At 38.0% G+C, this 26,312-nt stretch overlaps 1 long non-coding RNA gene across 1 annotated transcript; it reads right to left on the bottom strand.

Moving 5' to 3' along the window:
* LOC127471437 (uncharacterized) lies at window positions 1-26,079 on the bottom strand. Its single transcript, XR_007904646.1, has 5 exons — window positions 25,976-26,079; window positions 23,561-23,639; window positions 7,743-7,809; window positions 7,100-7,269; window positions 1-2,010 (listed from the first exon to the last, which is right to left on the bottom strand). It is a non-coding gene; the product is annotated as an uncharacterized LOC127471437 (long non-coding RNA).
* Window positions 26,080-26,312: the final 233 nt, after the last annotated feature.

Genomic DNA, 26,312 nt, shown 5'->3' with positions numbered 1-26,312 from the left:
CTCAAGGTCAAAGCTGACTTACTACAATTCCTCCTTTTTGTTTTTAAATTGAAAAATAAGGCCTGGGAGAAACTCTGACCTATTTCTTGTTGAACACAAGATATCAAACAGGGGATACATAATAAATGCACAAAACTTCAAATAATGTTACAATGACTATCTTCCCAAATTTAGCACTAACATTAAAAATGTTTAACCTATCAAAAAAGACTATCAAACATTTGTTAGATATAGAAAGGTAAAAAAGGAACAAATGCAAAAAGAAATAATTTTAAACAATATCAAACCAAATAAGCAATACGAAACATGTTTAGTTAGCTTAAACAAATTACTTAATTTATTCTCATTATTCTCTATCAGAAATTAACTTTATTTCAGTTATTGTTTCAACACTTTACCAGAACCAACCTATAAACAAATGGCCTTGAACCAAACTTAACAACTTGATGACCTCAGGGTTTGTGCTCCTTAACTTTTGTTTAAAGGTGTTTCTAATATAGGGCTTGTTCTTGAGAGCTTTTATTCAATCTAAAAATACTTCTGTAAATGGAACTCCATTCAATTTAGGGTTATGTGTTTTCTGTTTTTATTTTAAGGGTGTTTGTGTATTTGTGAGCAAACCCAAAACATACACACATACACTCTCAAAGTGGCCACTGTCAAACATACTTTCATACAGACATACTTCTGAGTTTCATGTCACTGTGTTTTATGAACTAAGAAATTATCATTCTTGTGTCTTGCCCTCAGATGAGTAAGATCTAATTATGCATTTCTGTTTTATGAAAATATAACTTGTAAAATACAAACATATTTCTGTTTCATGTTCAATTCCAAACTCAAATACATACAAACATTTCTATAGTTCAAAGATAAATATATACTCTTTCTATTTCTAAAGCAAAACACACACTTCCCCATGTTAATGGGCTTTTGGACTTCAAAGAGAACTTGTTAGTCACCACAAAATATTTCAAAAACTCTACTTCTCCACTACGTTTATGCATATATCTTAAAACAGTTTTGGCTATTTAGATAAACAACTTCAAAAACCAGTTAGTAAGACCCTCTCATGAACCTGTCTTTCCTCACTTCCCCCCTTTTCTTTTCTTTCTTCGCAGCTGGAGGTTGAGGGTGAGAGAAAAAGGGTTGTTGTGTTGTCTCTCCGCTGTCAGTGTTCATGCCCTGAAAATGAACTGTTAGGTTAGTTGCTACATGAATAATAAGCTTTGCTTTCGTTGCTGTTGACTTTGAGCTTAGTGTTCCATGTATGGACAACTTTCATTCCACTGCTCTTCAAGTATGAGTTATTTGCTTTTTATATAATTTGTTTGTGACATCTACTTGGGTAGGTGTGACCAGCACCACTCAGTCAGTGGCCTTCAGCCTCTCCATCGTCATGTAAGTGGTACTTCTTTTGCACTTGTGTGTTGTATCTCAAGGGTCTTTCTTAACATCATCCTTTTTGTCACTTTCTCTTCCAAATGCTTTTGGAAGGCTGTCAACTAATAGTAAAATACTAATTAATCTCAAATTATACAAGATGTTTGTTTCAGGGACAAAGTTTTTGTCTATCAGCACTTGCTTTAGGCTAAACACAGACTGAAGTAGCTGTATCTAATTAAGCACAAATACATTCTATCGCATGATCTGTGGTTGGACCATGCCACTGTTGAACAACTTAAGCAGCATATTGATGAAAACAAAGAAAACAACCTAAAACATCCACAACAAATGAGTAATAGTAAAAGCGTAGACAATAATATCTTTGTAATCGCATCCATCTTTAGTGAAGGGATCAGAATAGATTCCAGCTGTTCTTGCTTCGTTGGGTCAGCTAGGGTCACCTGCATGCTATGCTTTTGTTGTAGGTAATCATAATCTTTTTGCAGTCAGCATACAGGGGTCAGCATCCCACTTGTGAATGTAGACTTAATCTCCAAGTTGGAATAGATGAACAGAAGTGTTTAATCTCACGGGTTCGGACAACAGAATGAATCTGTGGAATTTCTGCAAAGTAGAGCTTAATTTTCATAAAAGAATTTCAAATTTCAGAATTTTTGTAACTTGGCTGTAGCAGAGGAATTCAGGTTTTATAGTACGAAGTGGTTGGTTGTCAGTTATTAATAAAAGGCTGCAGAGAATCGTGTAGGACAAAGCAGGTAGCACACTATAACTTGGCACCAGGCACTGACACTGCTTGTGTTAAATGTTCAGAACTTGTGTGCTGTGAAAAACCCAAGAATATTCACTGGACACATACAGAGTATGTGTCAACTGGAAGACTTATTTCTTATGTTTATGTGGCTTTCATTAATGTAATAGTAAATGTTCTATATTTAAGTATAACATAAGAGCATAAAGAAAAGTATCCAGGACATGATCAAAATTCACTCAACTAAGGTATTCAGTAAAGCAATGTATGAGTTAGACAAAACATTTAAACAACTTGAACAAACCAACATGCTATGATGTTAGCAGACTATTAAAAGATTGCAGGCATGATGCGAGCTAGGGCCTATGGGGGGACTAGCCGCTTTCTTTGCTTTTTAACACAAGGCTTTTCTTCTGTGAGGTTCAGCACTTCATGCATTGTTATTTATAATCTTGTGTGGACTTGTAAACTAAGAGGTTTCTTTCATATGTTGCAGCAGTTAGAGAGGAGAGAGAGATATTCTAAAGAATTCTTGCCACTTGCTATAAAACTACTGGGATAAAATACATATAAATAATATTAATTTTCATGAAAGACAATAGAAATATAATACCAATAACTATAGTATTGTCTCATAATTTGACGGTATTATTCAAACTATACTAGCAACCCATTCTTTTAAAGTTTTCCTAGTTTGGATATTATGAAGTAAAGTCGCTGAAGATATCTCTAAAGCCAGTGAGATATCTTCAAAAGTCATTTGATATAGAATTTGGAGTTTGTTTTCAAATTCCAGTTAAATTCGTAATACAAATTTAATCATGTTATAACCTTCTATACTGGAGACAAATGTAAGTTTTGATTCTAACTCTGATTCTTGCTTACCAGCAATATAACACTACATACAGAAAGAATAAGTTAAAACACATTGTTGGTGACAGAGACTTTCTTAACTCGGGAATAGTAGGTCCAGGGATCTATTAGGGCAAGAGGCCTGCTATACAAGAAAGAAAAAACCAATGCATTTTGTTCTTCATACGTGGCCTGCACTGAACGGCTAATGCATGACTGTAGTTGCTGCTCTGATTAATAGAAAGATGATAAAAGCAATTACAACAGTTTCTCTAATTTACTGTATCTTGCATCATCTTCTCAGTCTTGGGCTAGGCTCACGGGGAGCTACAGTTTGGTTCTTCTGTTTATGAGAACTACTAATGATAGATTGAGAATGGATACTTTTTCATTTGTGATACAACCAAACGAGTAAGGATCACCTGAAGGGATATTAAAGGTATTGTTAGTCACACTAATCACAACATCAGGTGCATCTCAGGTCTTTCAATACAGACCATATATTTCTCACACTTGGGATCAAATTAAAGATTTTGTTTTGTTTTCTCTCTTTTTCCTTTTCAAAATTATAATCAATATTATCTCAGTAAGAAATTAAAAATATAACCATAAAGGTCTTTCTTTTCAAAGCACTGTAAAAATGTTGTCTATTATTTCAAGAGGGAAGGAAAAATTAATTACTTAAAAGTTAATTTACTTATTTTCCAATATATTTGGTGTGTTTGAGTCTATAACAGTGAAAAAATACTGTTTGATTATTTTTTTTCCATACTCAGCCTCAAGCTACATGTGCAATTCAGAAGGATGGAGAAGGCCAGATTCCAGCTTACAGCTGGTTCCTTAGATGTGATCTACATTATTTGCTTGTATTTTCAGTCCTTTCGTTTATGAAATTCTAGTAAGAGAACAAAATTCACAACATAAGTAGCACAAAGGAGAACAAATAACTGGTTGTAAGATCATGTAAAAATCAGCTGAGTAAACTTTTTAAACAGAATTCTAAAGATGTGATCAGTGTAATGCTAACTCTGGGTGAGGCCCCTGAGTTCAACCACTCGTATTCACAGCACTAACTGTGGGGGTGTTTCAAGAAGACAGTTCCCCCATCCCTGCAGACTGACGGTCTAGAGAAGCACTGAGCAAATGTAGCAGCAAAAATACAAGGGCAGTCACAGTTGCTTTCTTTTCTCAACCACTTACATGCATGGTTTCTGCGGGGCAACTCCCCTGCAAGCCGGTCCCTCACTAATTCCTAAACTGCAGAGCTAAGGAGCTAAAGAGGGAAACGAGAACTATGGAAAGGTGTGTACTTTTTGTTTTAAATACCTAGTCCCCAATAGTAACAGAAAAAGGAAAGAAGACTCTTGTTTTCCTCTCTCACTGCAGCCTCTGCTGCTGTTCTTGCTCGCTCTCCCCTCCCCCCTCTCGGGGAGGAAGGCAGCGAGATCCTGCTGAAGCTATGTTTAGTTTCTTTTCTCGCTGCTGCAGCCCCCGCCGAGCCCCCCACAGCTTTCCCACGGCAGCTTGGTGCCCGGTCCCGGAGCGCGGCAGCGCACCCAGCACACCGTGGGGCCCTGGGGGACTCCCACAAGAGCTCGGCTGGCTCCACAGAAGCAGCTCTTGGCCCTGCCGCCTGCTCTGCCGCCGCCTCTGCCGCCAGGGTTCCTCCGCCGCGGCTGCCGGTGCCTCTCTCTGCCCGGCCCGTCATGGCGGCGGTCCCAGCGCACAGCCCCCGGCCCCGGCCCCGGCCCCGGCGTGCCGGACTCAGGCGGCAGTTTGAACAATCTCAAAGGCAATTCCTATGTTCTTGTGTCCATCTGAGACACCTCTCCTGGACCCTCGTCCCTGGGTTTTAACAGTTACTAACAAACCCATGGTTGCTTTTCCACACACACGCACAGCCCCCAACACACACACACACACACACACACACACACACACTAGCACGGTACCGTTAGTAACACTGTGAGCTTACAACGACACATTGGACAGATAACAGAGTTAACATGAGAGTTAACAGAAATGCAGGAAGGCAGCGTTCTAGCCTGTCTCCCCTCCCCCCCCCCACTCCCCCCAACCCCCCCCAACAAGAAGTGGTACTTTTCCCTGGGTTGCTCCATTCCTGTTTCCCCCTGGAGCCTCTCCTGGTTTTTTCTTGCACCGCTGCTGCCAGGCTGCTCTCCTGCCAGCTCTCAAGCCCTTTTGCTTTATTCACAGGGCGCTGCTTCGCTGCGCTTTGCCACGCCATGCGCTCCATTCTCCATCAGGGCGACTACACGGCCGAAAAGTCTTGTATTAGCGGCGGAGGGGAGAGGGGTGGCCTTTCTCCCTTTACTGTCTCTGGGGGTGATTTGCTAGGTTTTTCTTCATTTTCTGGCTTGAAGGGTGATGATGTTTTAGAAGCGTGATCTTTTAAAGTTTGAAAGACAGTTCACCAGAGTTTCAGGACGCTGGCAGCCTGCTTAAGAGACTCAGTGCCTGCATTGCCTGCATTAAAATCGCTCTCCCCTCAGAGTCCCAAATGTCTATACAAAATGCTGTCTGAGCACCTACGCATTTCTTTTGCACCAACTATGTAAGGTGCAGAGCGCACGTTTCTGATATCGCAAACCGTGCTTCTCTAGTATCTCTGTTAGCACTGTGACAACAGATTCCTCCTCCACGGATATCTGCACTCCCATTAGTTTTGTTCTCCAACGGCTCACCTTCTTTCCAGGTGCCTGTAAATAATTAGGTCCGGACTTTCGGCTCTCAGGTCCACCAACAAATGTTGGAGCACCACCGCCACCACTCTCAGGTCCGTGGTTGTTATTGCAATAAATCACATCAGGGTCACCAATTGACGGCGGCTTAAATGATGGTCTCAGACTGCAGGTTGGCAGGCAAAAGGTTTTATTATAAAAAAACTTGTTCTTTTTACCTACTTTTCCTCTGTCCACGCGCTAATATAATATGTCATTGGTTAAGTGTTCTTGTTCACACGTCTGTATCTCATCACTAATTGGTTTCTAGTGTCTATGCACACACCACATCCTGTCTCCTGACACGTCACCGGCATCTCTTCTTATGTCCAAACACATTCCTCTACCTGCAGCTGTTTTTCTTCTCTTTCTCACACTTTCTTCCTTAATGAGGTTTTACTTGTTCCTTTGCTAGGCCGCAGCTGTAGCTCAAGGTCAAAGTTGCCTTACTACATTTCTACCTCCTTCATTTTCATGTCCCTTCAGAAACCCATCCCTACATGCCGGCAGGATTAATCACCCCAAAATGATCAACTGTGAAAAGCCTGTGAAGCAGATTTTATCTGAAAAATTATTACCATATTCATAAAGTAGCAGCTCTGTGGATTAGTGAGTCGAGTACTCAAAAGCTGTCACAGATCTTTTCTGCCTTTTCTCAGCTATGCTCTGAAAAAGTGTGTAAAGTTCCATACACTGATGCCCAAATATTTTCTGCTTTCTGTATTATGTATCTTTATTTGCTGTATTCAAATTCCCAGTGCACTGGAAAATTAAAAGATGACCATAAAAAACAAGTCTCTGAGAAAAATAAGAAGTCCCATTCTCATATATGACAGTTTTGTAAATGTACACATTTAAATGTCTATTTCAAAATCACTTTGAATTGTAAAGTTTCAGAAGCATTAGGAATAAAATGATTCAATTTTATTTAGTAGGAATTTCATTTATTGGTTTGAAAAGTGAGTTGAAATTGCTTGGAGCTGCCTTCTTAAATAACTTTCAGACTGAACGTGTACATTTTGCATGCAAATAAGATAGAGACTGTGACTACAAATAGCTATACTTAATTTGAATATACAAAAATAGTATTTGCATATGTGAACTTTACTAGAGGACAAGTAAGAGAGTTTTATAAACAAGCTTGAGTTTTCTAATCTTCTGCAGGATGACAGGAATATTTACCAAATTAAAGACACACAGGAGTATCAGGAAATTAAATTTAGAAACTGATGGAGAGAAAATAAGGAAAATAATCAAATTATAATCCAATATATTGTCATAATTCAGCATTCAATCAGAATGTACTTGATTCACAAGCACAAATAATAACAATAAACATAACACAACTTACATTAGACAAATATTTGGGAATGGCAAGTTAGTAGACCTTGCTTTCCTTCATATACAGTCCTTGATTTTTTACTGAGTCTCCTAAAGTTCTGTGCCCTGGTTCTGTGTCTGGATGGAGTCCAAATTCCATTCCTGCTACCAGAGGAAATCTGGAAGTTAAGAAGACCAGTACTGGATAGGAAAAAGTAATAAATCAAATTAACGAACCATTCAGAACAATGCAGTAAGGGGCAGACTCAGAGCAAAAAAGACATTACTCTTAAAATAAGATTAATGATCATACTTGCATCAAATATCCTAATATTATAAGGATATTTGAATCAGCAGCTGTTACTTCTTTTTGCCAGCAGTCCAGAACTGATCATCTGTGTTAAGGCACTACCAAATGAAAGGTGTCTACATTTTTATCCCGCTGTTTATATAGCACTATATAGCATTATACAGTAATAATATTATATATATTTATTATAGAAAAGTAATCATCATACTTTCTAAAAGTATATTACAAGTTTTGTGATACCATTTTCAGCATTAAGTGAAACTGTATGAAACATTTTCTATATCTAAGACTACTAATATTTTTTATACATAGGTAGAACAGACTGGATGATCACTCTACAGACTTTCCATCAAAAGCTGAGTACCTGTAAAACTCCTTTAAAAAATCTTCCAATATTTGTTTCACTGGATTTTTTAGTACTAGTGGTAGATCTAGAACAGGGAAGATAACAGAAAGAACAATCCATAGTAAAATCTTCTGCAGGGTATACTCAGTTTAAACACAGGGTATATACAAAATGAAAACAGAAAATAATGACATTTCTAGTAAGATTTTTCTTACATAAACATTTGACTAAATAATACATTATCATGTTGAAAGATCTGAAGTTAGCTGTGGTTTCAGTTTATTCTAAACAAGAGGCAACGTGTATTAAAAAGTTGTTCAAATAATAATGATGTAGGAGTCAATACTGCAAATATGTATACACATATTTAATTTTATGTGCAGTAAACAGTCTTAGAAAATTAGGCAAAGACCTTGACTTAATGACTTGTATATTTAAAGGTTATGTTCCTTGTTGTTCTAAAATATTGCATACATGGGTAGAAGGAGAAGCTGAATCTCAATCACAATGCCTTCTACAATAAAGAGTATAGAGTAATTAGCTAAGAAGAGGTAAGTGGAGATAGCAATACCATCAAAACTGATTGTATATGAAGACTTGTTAAACTTTCACTTTTTAAATAGTTTGGTAGCATTTTGGTTTAAAGCATATTTGGCAAAGCTAATTGCTCTGCCGATTCACTTCAAGATATGTGGCAAATTTGTTCTCAAACTGCTCATACTGAGGAATGGGACTAATCAGGAATATCTTGCTTTCAAGACTAGAACCAAGATTTCACTCAAGCTATTTTGTCTCATTACAGTATCCTGTACTTTAACACAGTATCATTATTCACTCCGACCCTATTTGCCATACAAGGACAATAAGCAAGCAGATAGCTTATGTGTTTAGTTAACATGCTGATATATTCAGTATATGTATTGATACATGAAGCATTAAGATTTACTTTTAATTTTTGTTCTGCTAATTTTAAGTTCCTAATTTCTTCAGAGATTTCTTTTCTTTTAATATAACTATATTTGAATGCTTCCTTTTGTGTTACAACTCCCTGACTTCTGGATTTGCTCTTATTCAGATATTTTGGAAGGACTACTCCAAACAAAATAATTAAGATACATTTCTAAGGTTAAATATTAATATATTCAGAAGATTCTGTGTTTCCAAAAGCATTTTAAATGATGATTTGAAGTAGCTACTGCTACATCATCAGCATAAGCAGCTTCTAGTATTGCACTGGCCATAGAATTTCCTAGACCGCTTTCTGCTTCCAGAGCATTTATACAACCATCTAGTTCTCTCTCAGCTGGGCAAAGAACTACTTCCAAAAGATGCTGAATAATAAGATTTCCAATATACTTATTTACAACAAACATTCTTTAACTCTAGAAACCTGTTTCAAAAAGCAGATTTGTTTTAAGTTTCAGCAGAAAATCATGAAAAATATGGATTATCCCTTCAGTCCTATAAATCTCAATAAACATATAAAGCATCATTAGTTTTGTCCTTAATTAATACCAACACTTCTGAAGCCACCTAGCCTACACTCTATGCCCACACTTATGAGAAGTTTATCATTACCAACAAAGCTACAAAATACATCACTCAAGTTTATCCAAGCAGAGGAAATTACAGTCTAGCATTTCTTCTTACTGTATCTGGTATAAATGATTTGCAGATAAAAATAGTGGACAGTAGAAGTGATCGAAACCTGCTGTAAGATGATAAACCCAAGACATTCCCACAAGAGTAATAAATACACTTCTATCCATTGTTGTACTTGGGAAAAAAGCTTGATTGGACAGCAAGAGACTACTCTGCAGTTAAATGAACTAGAGGAGTTTGTTCTCATGCAGAGAATCTGCAACACAAAGTATATCTGGGATTTTATTTGTGAGCTTTGAAAAGTCAAAATTACTTTTTATTTGATGTTGCCTCTTCAAAAGGAAGATAAAAGGATTCAAATTACGATAATAAATCTTAGAAGAAAATTGAGAATAATTTAGAAAAAACTTGAGGATATATGAAAACAGCTGATAACCATGTGCATCAAACCAACAGATTGTAACCTGATGCTTAAATCTGCTTTAGAACCATCATTACGCATGAGCATTTCCTGAGCAATTTTCTTAACTATTCTCCCAATGAAATGTTCAAAACAAATTCACCTGGGGTCAACGACAGAAATATTTCTGTGGGTTTAAGATCAGGAACTGTAAACAACTCCACAGCCAATCTAACAGTCTTAAAAGTTTTACTGTAATGCTTGCTGGGTTTTAGCATCTCTTGTGAATACTAACGATCTAATTAAAATTGTCTTGTGTTCTCCAGAGTTCCCTCAGGAGCAGAGAATATAACAGAGGCCATGCTAGTACAGCAGGTCAAAGACTGCTTTATGGGAATGTACCTGTGGTTCAGTGCTGCATATCAGATAAAATAGGTCATTTAAATGTACTATTATGTAAGAAATATTCACAGTAAGAATGCACAATGCAGCTCAAGAGCAGTAACCACCTAGGCGATATAAGTATAAAGGTCTAGGGATTGGGGTATGTATTAATGATACATAACTATAATAAAGAAAATCCTTATGAATGGTGATCTTTCAATGAGAATGCCCCAAAATACATAAAACAGAATGTTATTAGATGATGCAGTCTTTCACTCTGCCATTGTTTCTAACTGTTGAATGAATGTCAAGAATAAATTAATTCATATTAATTCATATACCATTCACGTAAATCCTATGCCACATAATTCATATACTCTTACCAACACATTCTCTCAAGAATTCAGCAAGTAACACACAGAGATGTCAAGGGTACTGGTTTTTTACCATAAGCAGATAAAGTAATATTTTAGAATCAAACTGCATAAATTACAAGATTTCCAAATCCCATTTTCATAGTTCAGCTTAAAACTAAGTTTGATAGTGTGATGTTGGCTGAGCAATCACAAACTATATAAAGTTTACCAAGGGCAAGTGCCAGATTCTGCACCTTCCATGGCAACCCTGGATGTATCTACAGATTGGAGAATGAGATGCTGGAAAGCATGTGCTGTGGAAAGGGACCTGGGGGTCCTGGTCGATGGCAGGTTGAATATGAGCAGTGAGTGCCCTGGCAGGCAGGAGGGCCAACCATGTCCTGGGGGGCATCAGGCAAAGCGTCGCCAGCCGTATGAGGGAGGGGATTGTCCTGCTCTGCTCTGCATTAGGGCAGTCTCACCTTGAATACTGTGTGCAGTTTTGGGCACCACAATATAAGAAAGGTATTAAGCTCTCAGAGAGTGTCCAAAGGAGGGCAACAAAGATCGTGAAGAGCCTTGAGGGGAAGCCATATGAGGAGCGGCTGAGGTCACTTGGTGTGTTCAGCCTGGAGAAGAGGAGACTGAGGGGAACCTCGTCATGGTCTATGAGGGGAAGCAAAGGGGCAGGCACTCTTGTGACCAGTGACAGAACTCTAGGGAATGGCAAGAAGCTGTGTCAGGGGAGGTTGGCTATTAGGAACAGGTTTTTCACCCAAAGGGTGGTTGGGCACTGGAACAGGCTTCCCACCACCTAAATTCATGCTTGGATAGGAAGTCGGGATGCAGACATAGTAAAACTCTGCATCTAAGAATATGGAGCTGCTCTATGGCCCAGTATTCTTAGAATCATATGGATCATCGAGTCCAACTCCTGACCCTGCACGGGACACCGCAAGAGTCACACCATGTGCCTGACAGCATTATCCAAATGCTTCTTGAACTCAGAGAGGCATGGTGCTGTGACCACTTCCCTAGAAAGCCTGTTCTAGTATTATTGATATGGACATTGAAAACAGCTGGTTTTTAAAAAATTTTAATGTAATTCTTATTAACTGTTAATTTTTTAAACAAATCATTAAGAAAATCACATCCACCTTATGGTAAATATGGGTGCTGAAAGCAATGAGGCTGCCACCACACAGAGTTTGATTTCAGGATATGTCTGCCAGTCTTTCCAGCTTTCCCCTTTTATTAGGGTTCCTTCGCAAACAGCATCTGGTATTTGTCTTTTAGTTAACTGGAATTCCCAGGATCGTCCTAAACCAGTGCCTTGATCACACACATTCACCTCACGTTATGTGGTGGCTGTGTTCAGCCACGAGAGAAAAACACACGCTATTATGCAGATCATTCAAAGTAGTTTTTGCTATGAGAACACAGCACTCTATCAAAAACACTAGTCAAGGCCAAAACACTCCTTTTTGATCCTAATTAACTGAATGCAGGTGCTGCTGGCTCAACTCGTTCCCACACCAACTGAAGATTCAGAGTATACTCAGTGATCACTGATTTTATACATAAATCTTTTTCTGAATTTCCCAAAATCCTAGTTCTTTGAAAATCATACTGAAACAATGAAACAAAGTCAGGGTTTTCTAGGGGGTCTTTTTTTTTCCCAGAAATTTCTAAAACTGGACTTTTTTCATAATGCATGCTCCATTCATCTTTTTTATTTCATAATAATTTTCATGGCCAACTAGCATCAGATCAATTCCTTGGATATTATTGGCAAATCCAACAGTATTTGTGTCATAAATTGTGATAATCTTGACCTCTTCTGCTTTAAATTTTGAAGACGTTGTTATCTTCTGTATAGTCTAGGTTAATTTGTTGATAGTAGCAATGGTATCTAGGCTGTTAACCCAGTTTTTATACATTCCATTTAAGTTTAGGTTTGAGTTTGGTTTTTTTACTGTACTGTGACCTGTTAATTTCCAAGTTAATCTGTCACATACATTGCAGAGGAAGCCTGGAAAACTGCCTTTGTACATATTCTTCCAGAATATCCAGTGCTAAAACCAAATTCATCGTTTCCTAAACTTAAGTTCAAGGAAGTAATTTTTTTCAATGTAAAAAAAATAACTGCATATTTTAGCCAAATGCTAGTTTTACGTATCATATACCATGAGACAGAGATTGAGGAAACATACATTTTGCCTTGTCTTTAAAATAAACCTGATAGGGAGGTTTATTCAATCTATCCATTACAGCAAGAAAAGCTGGATCAATTTAATATATTTTTTGTATCTATTCTAAATACATAACTGCATCCATTTCAGTTTACAAGCTTAAACATTCATAAATCATTTATGGGAGCATTTTTTAATTAAGACTGAAGAAAAAAGTTTACATTTAATGTTGAGATGGATAACTGAGGTAAAAAAAAAATCTCAGCTTAGTATGATATTATCTTCTGCACTGAGCATTATAGTCTACAAAAAAACCCATAAAACAGGACAACAGTAGGCGTAAGAAATACTGACCACAGTATTTTCAAATCTGTGTATGTTCTACATAATTCTACATAAAGGCAGCACTGAGTGGCGTTTTGGTTCAAATATTGGAGTACTGGTGTAGTACCTGAAAATGTCCCTCTTTGGTGTATTATCCTAGAGGGTTCTGAGTGTTAAGCTGCTTTAGCAGAGGATATAATTGCTAAGGTGAAAAATCCAACATACATATTAAACTTGAAACAATACTAGTATTAGCAGAAAGACAATTTAATATGAAAGTGACTGTTAGTAAGTACACAGGCAGATTTTTATGGATACAACCACCTACAGTACTTTTCTTTGAAAAATATGATGTTTTCATGTGTCATAATATACATCCTTGTTTTGGAGTATGTGTAAAACAGGAGCAGAAAACCAAATATATTAGAAGGATTTAAATTTACTTCCTAAAAGTTAACTAGCCTCTGAGCCTTGCAAAAGAGTAATCAAAAATAGTAGGGACTGAAAAAAGACTAGCTGATGTCATCCTTCCACCCAACTAAATCCATAGCTGAAAGGACAGATATGTCTGCAAACACAAAGCAAATCAAACAAAAAAGCCCAATAAGATAAATTCTTAACATATTTCTGCTTTCCCTTTTTGCCTCATAAGAAATCTTTGCTGGTTTAACAACCCTAAAGGACTTTTGCTTTACTGATGAGTAGTTGCCAAACAAACTAACTTGTGCTTTAATAGTCCCTGCGTTACTGCACTGCTGTTCTCAGTAGCCTGTTTTGTTGTCTTCTAGCTCTGAAAGTAGACATAGTGCTGTCTACTCTCTTATATGGATCTGAATCATGGGTCATCTACCGCCACCACCTGCGACTCCTAGAACGCTTCCATCAACGCTGTCTCTGTACAATCCTAAACATCCACTGGTCAGATTATGTGACCAATACATCTGTTCCAGAACAAGCAGCAGTCACAAGTATTGAGGCCATGTTGCTGAGAACACAGCTGCGCTGGGCAGGGCACATCTCCAGGATGAAGGACCACTGCCTCCCTAAGATCTTGCTTTATGGTGAACTTGTCACTGGCTGCTGCAAGAGAGGAGCCCCAAAGAGGAGATACAAGGACTCCCTGAAACAACATCTCAACCTTGGCCATATTGATCAACATAACTGGTCTACTCTGGCCTCCAATCAGGAAGTCTGGAGACACACCATCTACAACGCTGCTGATGCCTTTGAGAAAGCACGCAGGATCACCCTTGAGGAGAAAAGGCAATGCAGAAGGAATCGTGTCTTGCAGAATATACCACCTAAGGAGTCCTTCTGCTGTGCCTTTTGCAATCAGACATGCCTGTCTCATATTGGCCTTTTTAGCCACCAGCGAACTTGTGACAAACCTGGGTAGAGACCTTTCCCAAATCTTCATTCGTGAAGCCCAGCCATGATGATGAGTTCTGAAACTATTTATCAAAATGTCATTTGGGAATCTGAACACTTGCTGCCCACAACAAAAGCAAAAGTCAGTTTCAACTTAGAATCAATTACTCTATTAAAAAGTCATCATGGCTGGGCTTCATGAACAAAGATTTGGGAAGGGCTCTACCCACATTTGCTACAAGCGCGCTGGTGGCTAAAGCGGCCAATGCAAGATATTTATTATTAAAAAGTATTTCTTTACCAAGACACACTTTACATGGTTTGCCTCTTTTTGAAGCAGATTGTAGGCCAACCAAAAATATTACATAGCCTTAAGTGGTCTTGGATTTACTTCTCCTCTGAAGTAGTGGTTCCTGGGGACTGGATGAGCCACAAAGGTGGTACCACTAGACAAATTGTATGCCTGTCCTTCTGTGACAAGGGCTATTCTGAGGTTTGTAAAGCACTACTTCAGCCACTGAATAAAAACAATATATTTCTACCCATCACATGAAGAATTTAGGCACTATTGACAATGCCAACACCACAGTCTGCAATAAAGGCAAGAACACAAAGTCCTGCCTGAGACAACTTATAATCAGAAAACCACAGATGAACACATGCAAAGAAAAATAAACCAACCAACCACAGGTATTATGAAATTCAACTTACCTTAGATTTCTTTTTTAAAGACATCAAATAGGCAGCACATTGGCAAAAATCACACACTATTGCTACACATAAAGCTGATGGATTTAAGCAGTCTACTCTGAAAACATTAAGTGGATTCAGGCAATCAAACTTTTTATATTTGTTGTAAGTCTACAAGGAAAAAAATAAAGAAAAAAAGGAAAAGCCACAGGCCCACTTCTCTTACTCATCGTGGTATTCATCCATACTTGTAGCCTCCTTTGCATTGATGTTTTGGCAGAGCTTTCATTTTGAGGCATTTCCTCAAAATAACTGAAAATATTTACAATTAAACAGATTAACAATGTTTAGAACACTGCATTCTTTTTCAAATGTGAATAGCAGGTGTTCTCTGAATAGAAACATAGGGGGAAACAGAAAAAGGCTACAGGCAAAATGTGGATTTGCTCTTTTTTTGTGTCCCCACTGAGTAGTGTTTCTCACTAGACCTTCACCCCTAAATAACTGCTCTCTTACAACTTTCCATTTTGTTTTTGCATAAGCATTCCCTGTTGCTTTTGAGCTTTTTCTACTCTGTTTCTTAATGTATGTTTCTCCTTTTCTTGCCCTTCATTTCTTTCCTGCTTCTTCTTTACCCTTGTCTTTAAAAGCCATACAAATTTATGGAATATTAAATAGCACCGATACCGCCATCATTAAATCACTTCCCTAGTGATCTATTGGGAAGAGCATTTCTAGTAACTGAATATTTAGAAATTTTGCTTCCAGCAGTACTAAATTTGAAAACTTGAAAAGATGATGAAGTAGTGGCAAACAAAGTCTCTGTCTCATGAATTGACAAATAAACTTCCATGAATTTACAAAACCTTTCATAACATCATGGAATGTTGGGGAAGTAGGAGTTTTTACCTCCTATAGGAAAATTTATGAGTTAATATTTCTTACAAAGTTTATGTGATATTTTTGTAATTCTAAAATCCTAGAAGAATAAAGTTGAAAAGGACCTTGAGGAGGTCCTGTAATTTCCGTCCCAAGAGGTGTTTAAAAATATGTGCTTCTAGAATAAAATTGTTCATACTTTTCTTAAAACCCTTCAATTAAAATCTCCTTGGAAAACTAATCCATCTTAATTTTAAAAAGAATTTTCAATCTAACCTTCCTGAAATTTATTATAATTTCTATGATGCCAGGAGAGGAAAATGTATTATTCCTTTCCTTAATCTGTGTCCTAGTTAGAACAGCTGGGACCAGTTCATCAGTGTGTGGGTGTAACCCAAACTGTGTATTCTACACCCTCCATGTCATTTCCCTGTTAACAATAGACCATTTGCAGCAGCTGCCCAAAGCACACCTGACCCCTCAGGCTATAAGCTGGGTGTTAAGAGGCCTGTGAGATAGGATGTCCCTGTCCTCACACTCAGGAGTCACAATCACCCATTGTGGAACTCCCCGCCCTGGGGGAGGTACTGGGCATTCCTGCCTGAACCTGAGGATGTATAATCTTGGGGTCTTGGGACTTCTGGTACCACTCGTGGGATACAGAGGAGGACCAGAACTTTGACCAGACTGCGACCACCACTCTGAACTGGACTGCAATCACCACTCTCGACCAGACTGTGACCATCACTTGCACCAACAGGTTTTTTTCCTTTCTTTTTACTTTCAGACTCAGGGGACCACAGGGGGCTCAGCACAGAAGCCAACAAACAACATTCTGTTCATGCCCCATGGTGCCAGGTTATACATCTAGGTTTTTTGTGGTCTAAACCCAATTGTTTGTCTATATAATTGTATTTATTGTATTATTGTTATTAAATTGTTATTCTGGCTTATAATCTCTTTTGAGTTTGAGTTCAAGTTGGGTTCATTTCCCCTGCCGGTTTACCTTTAAACCAGCACGCTCAGTAGCAGTTTGTGTACTTGGGAACTGCTGTTTTCCCTCAGTCATCTACTTCCAGGTCTTTCAGTCTCTACAGAGTTCATCTTTTCCATCACATCTTATAATTTTTTCTACATCTGCCTTCTCTCCAAGTAGCCCACATCTTGCTTGAAGTGCAAGGTACCAGACTGGATAGGTCTTAACGAACTGGTAACCCAAGACTGAGTAAGTATTAAGTGGAATTATTATTTCAGATATCTCACTAGTGATAACACTAATTCTACCTCCTGATATAATAGGGGTTGGTTTTTAGTAGCTTTTGTTTGTTTATTTTCTGTTTTTTTTGTTTTTTGGGGGTTTTTTTTGTTATTAATAGCTTCATCTTCATGTCAACAACAAAAATGCCTAGCTCGTGTTCTGCAGCGCTTTACACACTCATATGATGGATAACTTCTACCAAAGTGCAGTATTTGCTCATTTCCCTACATGATTTCACAACACTTTTAAAGATAGTATCTTCAATTTGTCAGGTTCACAATAAATTCTCCACTGAGTTCCAGCACCTGTCCCTTTCACGTTTGTGCCATCTAAATTAATAATCATATTCCAAATACCACCATCTGGGGAACATGGAAAACACTGAACAGAGCTGGACTCTCAGCATACATCTGCTGAGCCCCAGTAACATTAGCTCCTGTTGTTCAAACTACTTTGACCTTCCTTAATTTTGGCACTCCCCAGAGAGAAGGGGAAGAGACAGTTTATAAGCGAACAATAATCCAGAGTATATACATCCTATATATATGTAGCATATATTCCATAGGATTTCTCTGGTCCCCTGTGGTTAGGTGGTGAACAAAGAACGGGACTAGGGCTCTGGCCCTGTAAGTCTGTCATGTAGTGTAGTTTATGTCTATATATGAATTTTTATGTAATTTTTAAAATCCATTTGTATAATAAATCTTCCTCTCTCATCATGAAGGGTAAGCAGGGTAAGCTTTGAAATTTGATCATATTTGGAGGTCTGACATGCTAAATCTTAGAACTATAGTTTCACTTGTCATTTAGAGGAACAAAATACAAAACTGTACTTTATCACACAGAATAAACAGATGGGACTGTGGACAACAGAGAAATGAGTGAGAAACAAAACAGGAAAAATAAGGACAAAATATTGAGTAGAAGGATAATATATGACTAGAAGCAGAAGATGAAAACAGGCCAATTAAAACATATGGCATAAACCATGAAGAATATAAAGCTTAGAAACAACAGGAAAAAGTTGAAAAGAAAAGAAAAAAAGATAAGAACAAAAATGCAAATCCATAAAACAACCAGGCACTTATTTATTTGCCTCTATACAATAAATTAGTCCTATATCTTTTAGGGGAGTAGTCATACATTCTCAGATCTTTAGCTTTTTGCTGGCAGCACAACAGCCTCAGTCAGGATTTTAAAAACATATTTCAAGATAAAGATGTGCTATGTCTTTCTGGATCTCTTCAGGTCCTCCCGCATGCTATGTCCTTTTCTCAATCTAAGTAAGATTCATTAAAACTTGAGATGCTTTTTTTTCCCTCTGAAATGCATTGTCAGAAACATTGGTCTTTGTGTGTATATCTCCCTAAACCTTCCCTCTTCAGAATTCATGATTGTGTTTAATCATTTTTTGACTCTTACAGAGCTATTTATTCAATTATCATATAAAGATCAAGGAAGAAATATTCAAAAGGGCTCTTCTTGTTTCTGTCATCTGCAAAGAAGAAAGAAGGAGGAAGAATTAAAGGAAAAGGAAGTTGCCAGGCAGAGCCTTCATCTGGGTGTTTCTCGCGTTCCAAGCAATGCAGCTGCCACCACAAGCACAAGGACACTTCTCTTACTATGAATTTCTCTATCGCCTCAATAACCAACCAACAAAGTAAAACTGGAAGCCTACAGCAGCAAAGCAGCACACCCACACCACAATAATGATTACCAAACTTTCTGCACAGGTAAAGAGATAAAATTAGGGCAATCTTCAACTCACTATGGTTTTCAGAATTGTGCATATAATGAAAAAACAAAGCTGGAAATTCTGGAGAGTATCTTTTGAGAAGCCACCATTCTACCATTCTAAAGTAACATGGTGGAGGGGGGATGAAGGAAATCTTTAATTTGCTTTCATATGGATAAGTATGTTTTGTTTGGGGTTTGTTTTGGTTTGGTTTTGGTTGTTTATTTTTTGGTTGATCTTCATATTTGGAGATGCCCTGGTTTATTCAGTTCTAGTTTTCCTTAAAACTTTCCCTGCTTTCAGTGAATGTTCTTGGAATAACACAAAGCAGCACCATCATTCTCTCTCAAATTTCTTCTAGATCTTTAGAAGAATAAGATAATATTTAAAAGTTAGGCAAACAGAAAAGGAAGGTTCTCATTACTGTCCTTGTATGTCACACATGCACAGCCAGATTCTCAGAAGTACACAGCATTGACCAAGAACAATGACAGGTTTTGTCTGCCTGTTTTGAGTTGAAAATTATACTGATGAAATTCCCATGAAAGGGAATTTAGTGGGTGGATGAGCTTAATGAAAGCAGGATGATAACTGATTGAGGACAAGAACAACAAAGGCACTTGGCAGTATATGTTTCTATCAAGAATGTCTTGATTTCAGTGCAGTTACTCAGAGCAACACAGCTAAAAATCTTGTATGGCAAAATAAGAGCTCGGGTTTCCCCCTGAAATCCCCGCTGAACATTTGTTTCAACCCAAACTGCTATTTCATATAAAAATGAACTATGCTGCTCTTGCCATGTACCAAAAGTAGATTAAGTCGCTTTGGTGTGCTGTAATGACACTTACACGGATAACACATAACTTCCCATGAGATTTAAGCTTTCATTTAAAGAAAATATGAAAATGTGGTTATTAAAATAGTTTTTCAATTGTGAAAGTTTATTTAACCTGCAATGTAAGAGTTCAGATGATAGTTTTTAAGAAGATGTGATCCATTTCTGTTCTTTTAAATAAAACATTAATTCCAAAGTGGAATATCGATAATTTCAAAAATAACTTCCAACCAGTAAACAGATACATACAACAACAGAATAACTGAAATTGATGTAAAAAATTACTTTGTAGGGCTACAATCTGTCTTTCAAACATGTAGCTAGTGAATAGTTATCAGGAGGAGCAGAGGAATGAAGATATGAAGTAGCCAGTTAAGCTTATTCACAGAGGCCAAATTCAGATGGCAAACAGAAGAGGTTTCAGAGCACTGCTGCTTCCGATGAGTTTACTAATTTTGAGTTGTATTCTCATCTTCTTATAACATAAACAGAATTTTTTCAAAATGACTTGGCCTCAGTGCCCAGTCTGATTTAGTTTCCGACTTTCATTAGGTCACTTGCTCTGAGACATAAATTTGGATTATTCCTTTTCACAGCACAATTCTTGTGCTGTATTTACATTAGATACAACAGTGAAGTTTTACTATTCTTCATTTGCCTTTGTCATCTGAAAATGTTTGTGCTTTAAATTTGACTTTTGCTTTTTAAAATCTTGAAAGAGAACAGTCAAAATTTTATATAAATACTACTCATTTTAAAAATGTAAACATGTAGCCCACCAGCAAGACTCCTCTTGTCAGTGTAATTTATGCTGCTTGCTATTCCATTTCTGAGTACTGGAACTGTGTGACCAGAAGACAGCACAGACAGTGGAAAACCATACTGAATAAACCAGAGATTTTGTATAGGCCTCTTATTGCTAGTAACCACTACAGAACAGCCATGGACATGATAATGACTGCAAATTTTGCCATCTCTTTGACTTCTATAAAGAACATGGCTTTTTAAAATGTTTGTGAAGATGTAGTGGAGGGCATTGTTCCAGGCTTTTTTCCTGTAGAAGTAAATAGGATGAAGAGCACTTGGGTTTGGTATTTATGCATCATTCTCAGATTCTCAAAAGACTATACCTGGTTTTTTGAATTAAATATATGTTCCCTGAATGCATAAAATAGTGCAATTTAACCACTTAATCTAAAAACACAAGCCCCATATATTTCTCTTATGCATCCATCAAGCAGTCTCTAAACCACTATGCCAAACATTGCATTTTCTAAGTAGCAGAGCACTGATACATCTATAGATTTTAATTACTTAAACTATCTATTTGGCTAGCACTCTATTCTCTCAGTCCTCCATCTAACAGCTCCATGGTGTTTTCTTTTTCATAGCTTTTCCTATTCTACTTTAATAATAGCAGTCTTTGAGAGTTTAATCTTCTCTAGTCCATGAATAATGTACCGATTTATTGCAAGACTTTATTCTAATATTTTACTACATGGTAGTTTATTAAATTTGTCATGGGACTTGTGATTCAATTGTGATTATTTTCATAAGAAAATATATTATAAAACTTAGCTTTTAATTGCTAGTTCTTATAAGGGCTTTTTAAAAATTTTGGGCTTTGTGTTCTATGATCTTAAAGGTAATTTTTCTTGTTACAGATATTTACAGGAAGATTTATCAGTGATCTTTTTTATCTTCCATTTCTAGGGTGGCTTCGTTTAATGCCAGATTTTCTGATAATAAAAAAATATATAATATTAAGGCAAATTTATATTCATTTATTGCAATCATTCCCTATTGTATCAACTACACTAAAGGTAAAAGTAAATTATTCTATTGATACTTTCATAATGAGAAACTCATATTAGCCTTTTTCATTTCAGAAATAATTCCTAATTTCTGCAGTTTGAAGATTTGTTATGCTAATGTTTGGCTTTTTAAAGTAGGCCCTCTTTTCCTCTTAATAGTGGGCATGTTGATGTCACCAACATCATGTTAGTAATGATACTATATTTTAAAAAAATTATAGAGGTGAAAGCAAAAAATATCTGGTTCTGTGGGCCATTTTCTTGGACTTCCTTGTCATTAAATCTTATATTATGTTGGGCAAATCCAGCTAAATTTGAAATAGTTCGATGGCTAGCTACCTGAGTGCTACCATAGGTATTTCCATACAAATTCATGTTGGACTTACATATGTAAATATATGGGGTAAAAGAAATGCAGAAAGTGGGCACATATCCTGGACAATCTGAGTTAGAGTTTCTTTCATTCCCTGATTCTAAAAACCACAATATTTCTTAAGTGCCAAAAATATTACCACAACAACTTCTAGAATCTTCAAGACATGACTTATGTGTCAGAAACAATTTTTTGCAACACTTACAGAGAAGGCAAATAAAGCAGACTTAGCCATTTTTACATTTTTGCTAGCTTAAGCATGTTGTTTCATGCATTCATAACCAAGAGCAACATGCCTATACTGGGCTGACAGATACAGATAGACTCTCTAATGGCTACATTTTTAAAGAAATTGCGGTGGTGACAAGCAAAGTAAGCCTCTTCCTCAGCATCTCCTCTACTAATACAGTGTTTGGACATTAGTTTCCTAAGTGAACTTGGAAATTATTTAGACTTCTAAGACAACAGAACTTAGAAAGGTGTTTCTGGATTTTTAACAATCTCAACTGATGTACTGCCTGTGTTTGTTGAACTGTGACTATAAATTTCACAGGACAGATATGTCTTTCTTTGAAGAAACTAAATATGATACTTTTCTATACCTTGGTATTAGACTGGTAGACACTCAGAATACATCAGTGTGCAATCTTTGCTACAAAGTCAAACTAGTAATTTGACTTGGTAAGCCCTGCACTGAGCATAGGCTGAAGAGAAAGGATGAGGGGAGCTGTCACTGATGGAGGATTTCTGAAGTCAGGAAGGCTAACACTTTGGATACATGAAAGACTTATTTATAGAATCAGTATATCTCCTATGGCACTCCTTTCTCTAACATGCCAGCCTGTATGAAATGATTAATAAAACAGAAATGGCCACTGAAGCTGTGATTCTCACGTGCATTATACATTGTTATTTGTGATAGTTAAACAGTTTTACTCCACAGGAAGCCTGGTACAAAAATCAAGTACTTTATCTTCAGACACTGATCTGACCCTGCATTTCCAGAGAATAAACCTGTGCTTTGTTTAAAATGTACCCTTACTTACGTAGAAAGACAGTCAGTTCAACTCCTTAAAAAAAGTATTTCAAAGAAATATGGAAAAGTCTGTGTTGTTATTGTTTTCATTTTAAATATAACTTTAAGCTTACATTTTATTTTTCTGTCCTGAGAAGATCATGCAGAAATACTTTCTTTATTTTCTTCAGTACCTGTTTCTGTCTCCCCTTCTCTCTATGTATCTCTACAGAAATGGCCTTTTTCCTCCTATATCTCATGCCTCTCTTTCACTTTTTTTCCTATGAAGACGTCTCTTCACATTTCTCCGATAATCAGTGTCTCTTTCATAACTTATCTAGTCCATTACGTTCTACTCACCCTTGGGAAATACTACCAGAAGCCAACAACCAGAGCAAAAAATGGATTAGACAAAGATTACAACAAAATGGAACAAGACAAACTCACAAGTAAAAAAAGTTCATCTGAGTTCATTTTTTAGACTTAGCATAGAGGTTAGGCAGAGGAAAGCCTACATATATGCTCTTAGTTCATTATGAGTTGTAGAATTGCAAAGAATTTGACTATATAATGGGCCATGTACTCTCTAAACTTATCTCAAGGTCACCTACCTGTGGTCTTGAGAGGATGCCATGGAAGGCAGCAACAAGCTCCTGCTTCTTGCAACCCATTGAACACCAGGAAATGAAGCTAGAATAAGGAAAAGTTGACAAAACTCTAGTTCAGACAAAGGAAAGAATCATGCCTCTCACTTTTCAGGACAGTTTTGCAAAATACATACCTCTGTTTTCTCAAGAGACCATTTTGTTTCCTGGTGATACATATTTTCAAACCCAGTCTGCCCACCCTGAGACAGCATTTGGTGGCTTAGCTTGGAGATATTTCCCTCATCCCAAGAATGGGGATGCCTACAAAAATCATTTTTTCTTATGCATCCCAGCCCGAGTTGATTCCTCTCACTCCTGCTTCTTCAACGTAACCCTAGGGTGCCATCAAATTCATTGCATTCCATCATGACTTCAGAGGCCAAACCTACTTCCAAATGTGGACATACTGAATATACAAACAATGAAGAGTGAACTGGGACTTCAAAACTGTTCCAGATGTTGGCAGAAGGGCAAAACTGAGCCTGAGCTGTGACTCAGCTTTATACAGGGCAGATAAACCACCAGGAACTAAATTCCAATATTTTTTAAATGCCAGTGGGACTTTGGCGTTGACTTCAAGGGACAAGAAGTTCAGCCAAGGCAGGTAATGTGAAAGCAAAAGTGCTGCATTCTTTGGTAGATTTATTGTTATTGTTGGTTTTAGTATTAGCATTATTTCATTATTGCTACTGCAGTAGTTCTTAATAAGACTAGAAATAGAATAAAATAAGACTAGAACATATGACTAAAATGGTACATGAGTAACGATTAAAACACTAGAACTACCATAGTTCTATATTTTAATTTCTATTTACATATATATATGTTCTTATCAGTATAGATGTTAGGAGAGGATGTGTTCATTTGGCTTTTTGGCAGTATTAAAAATATTTTTCTTGTCATTGGGAAATGTTTTTTCTGTATATCGTAGCAATATGATGTCCTAACTCAAAGCTTGTGCTCATGCATTTATTTCCTGTGAGTAACAGAATTATCTATGAAAAAATATGATGTCCCTAAAATAGTACTTGCAAAGTGTTCTGAATGCTGAAAATCTAGCAGTATGTTTACAAAGGTAACATTACAATTACAAGGTCATTTTAGTTGTAACTAAAATGATAACAGCACTTTCAAGTGATGCAAACCCATCAACATTATCTCACATCCAACAGACTCAATTTCTGTGAAAATAGCAGGAAATGTCTAAAAAGTGTTTCAGAGTAGATTAATAGACAATGTTCAGATTAAGGTAGCTATCAGTTATCTATGTTACAGTAATTGTCAGCACAGCCTGAAAAGAGTCCTTCAACCTGCCAGAGTGCCATCACTGGCATATTTGAGCTCCTTGGCAAGACTAGGTTACTCTGTGTGATCTGTTTGATGTTGCTTTGGATTCAAGAACATCACCAAAATATAAAAACCTGTTTATTCAACAGCCTGAAGAAACACAATTATATCAGAAGTTAGCTATACAGCTCTAGCCACTTGGCTACAGAGAGGAACAGGACCAGCCCTGGAGTTGAAGCTGGCTCAATCCATAGCTCAGCCCTGGGCAGTGGGGTCCCTGAGCAGCCCTAGGGTAGGGAGCTGCAGACACAGCACAGGCACAGCCCCATGGCCCTCTGCATTGGAAGAGGTGGTGCCCAAGGTCTGGGAGGACTGAGAGCATCAGCCTGGTGAACTGAAACCACTCTGTGGTACTGGCACACAGAGTAAACAATTCCTCCACTTGACTATTATTTAATCTTTTCTACAATGAACAAATACAATCTAGTTGCATCACACACCAAACATTTTCATAGAGCCCCAAAGTACGATGTTTTTTAGTGACAGAAACTAAATCATATAATCATAGAATTTGCTGAGTTGGAAAGGACCCGTCAGGATTATCGAGTCAAACTCCTGGCACTGCAGAGGACACCCCACATATCACACCATGTTCCTGAGGGCATTGTCTGAACACTTTTTGAACTCTGCCAGGCTTGGTGCTGTTGATCACTTCCCTGGGCAGCCTGTTCCAGTGCCCAACCACCCTCTGGGTGAAACTTTTTCCTGATATCCTGATATCCAACCTAAACCTCCCTCCATGCATCTTCTGTAACTGGTCACCGCAAAGATCAATACCTGCCCCTCTGCTTCCCCTCATGAGGATGTTGAAGACACCAATGAGGTCTCCCCTCAGTCTCTTCTCCAGGCAGAACAGACCAAGTGACCTCAGCCGTTCCTCATGCGGACCCTTTACCATCCCCGTGGCCCTAGTTAGGACTACTCAATTTGAGTAGTGAACCAAGTCTTTGTTAAACAGAAAAATGATTTCCAAGCACGCCTCTTCAACATCGGTATTAACTTCGGCAAACGCTGGGCGGGCGGTGCCCTTACCGTCCCCGGGCGCCCTGGGCCAGCTCTAGGTGGAGCTGCGGTCATCAAACCCGTTCCGGCCCTCGACCCTCTTCCGATGGCACCCAGCTGGGCGAGGGGCGGCCACAGCGGGCGCGGGGGGCGGTGCTGCGGCCCCGTGGGGGCGGTGCTGCTGATGGTGTCAGCCCGCCGGGCTCCACCGACTCTTCCGAGCCGCTCTCGGCGGGCGCTCGGCGAGACGCGCTGCGGCGGGTCGGGCTTCCCCGCCGGGAGCACCGGGGCGCGTTTCGGCGGCTGCTGGATGGGGAACCCTTTCCCGCCGGGCAGTGCTGCGCTCGCCCCCTCACGCCGGCTGCGG

The sequence above is a fragment of the Manacus candei genome, unplaced genomic scaffold (genome assembly GCF_025592945.1).
Source record: "Manacus candei isolate 608988 ecotype Guabito, Panama unplaced genomic scaffold, ASM2559294v1 h1tg000024l, whole genome shotgun sequence".
Lineage (NCBI taxonomy): Eukaryota > Metazoa > Chordata > Aves > Passeriformes > Pipridae > Manacus > Manacus candei.
The sequence above is the reverse complement of the archived record's forward strand: the minus strand, read 5'-3'. Positions and strand labels throughout refer to the sequence as shown.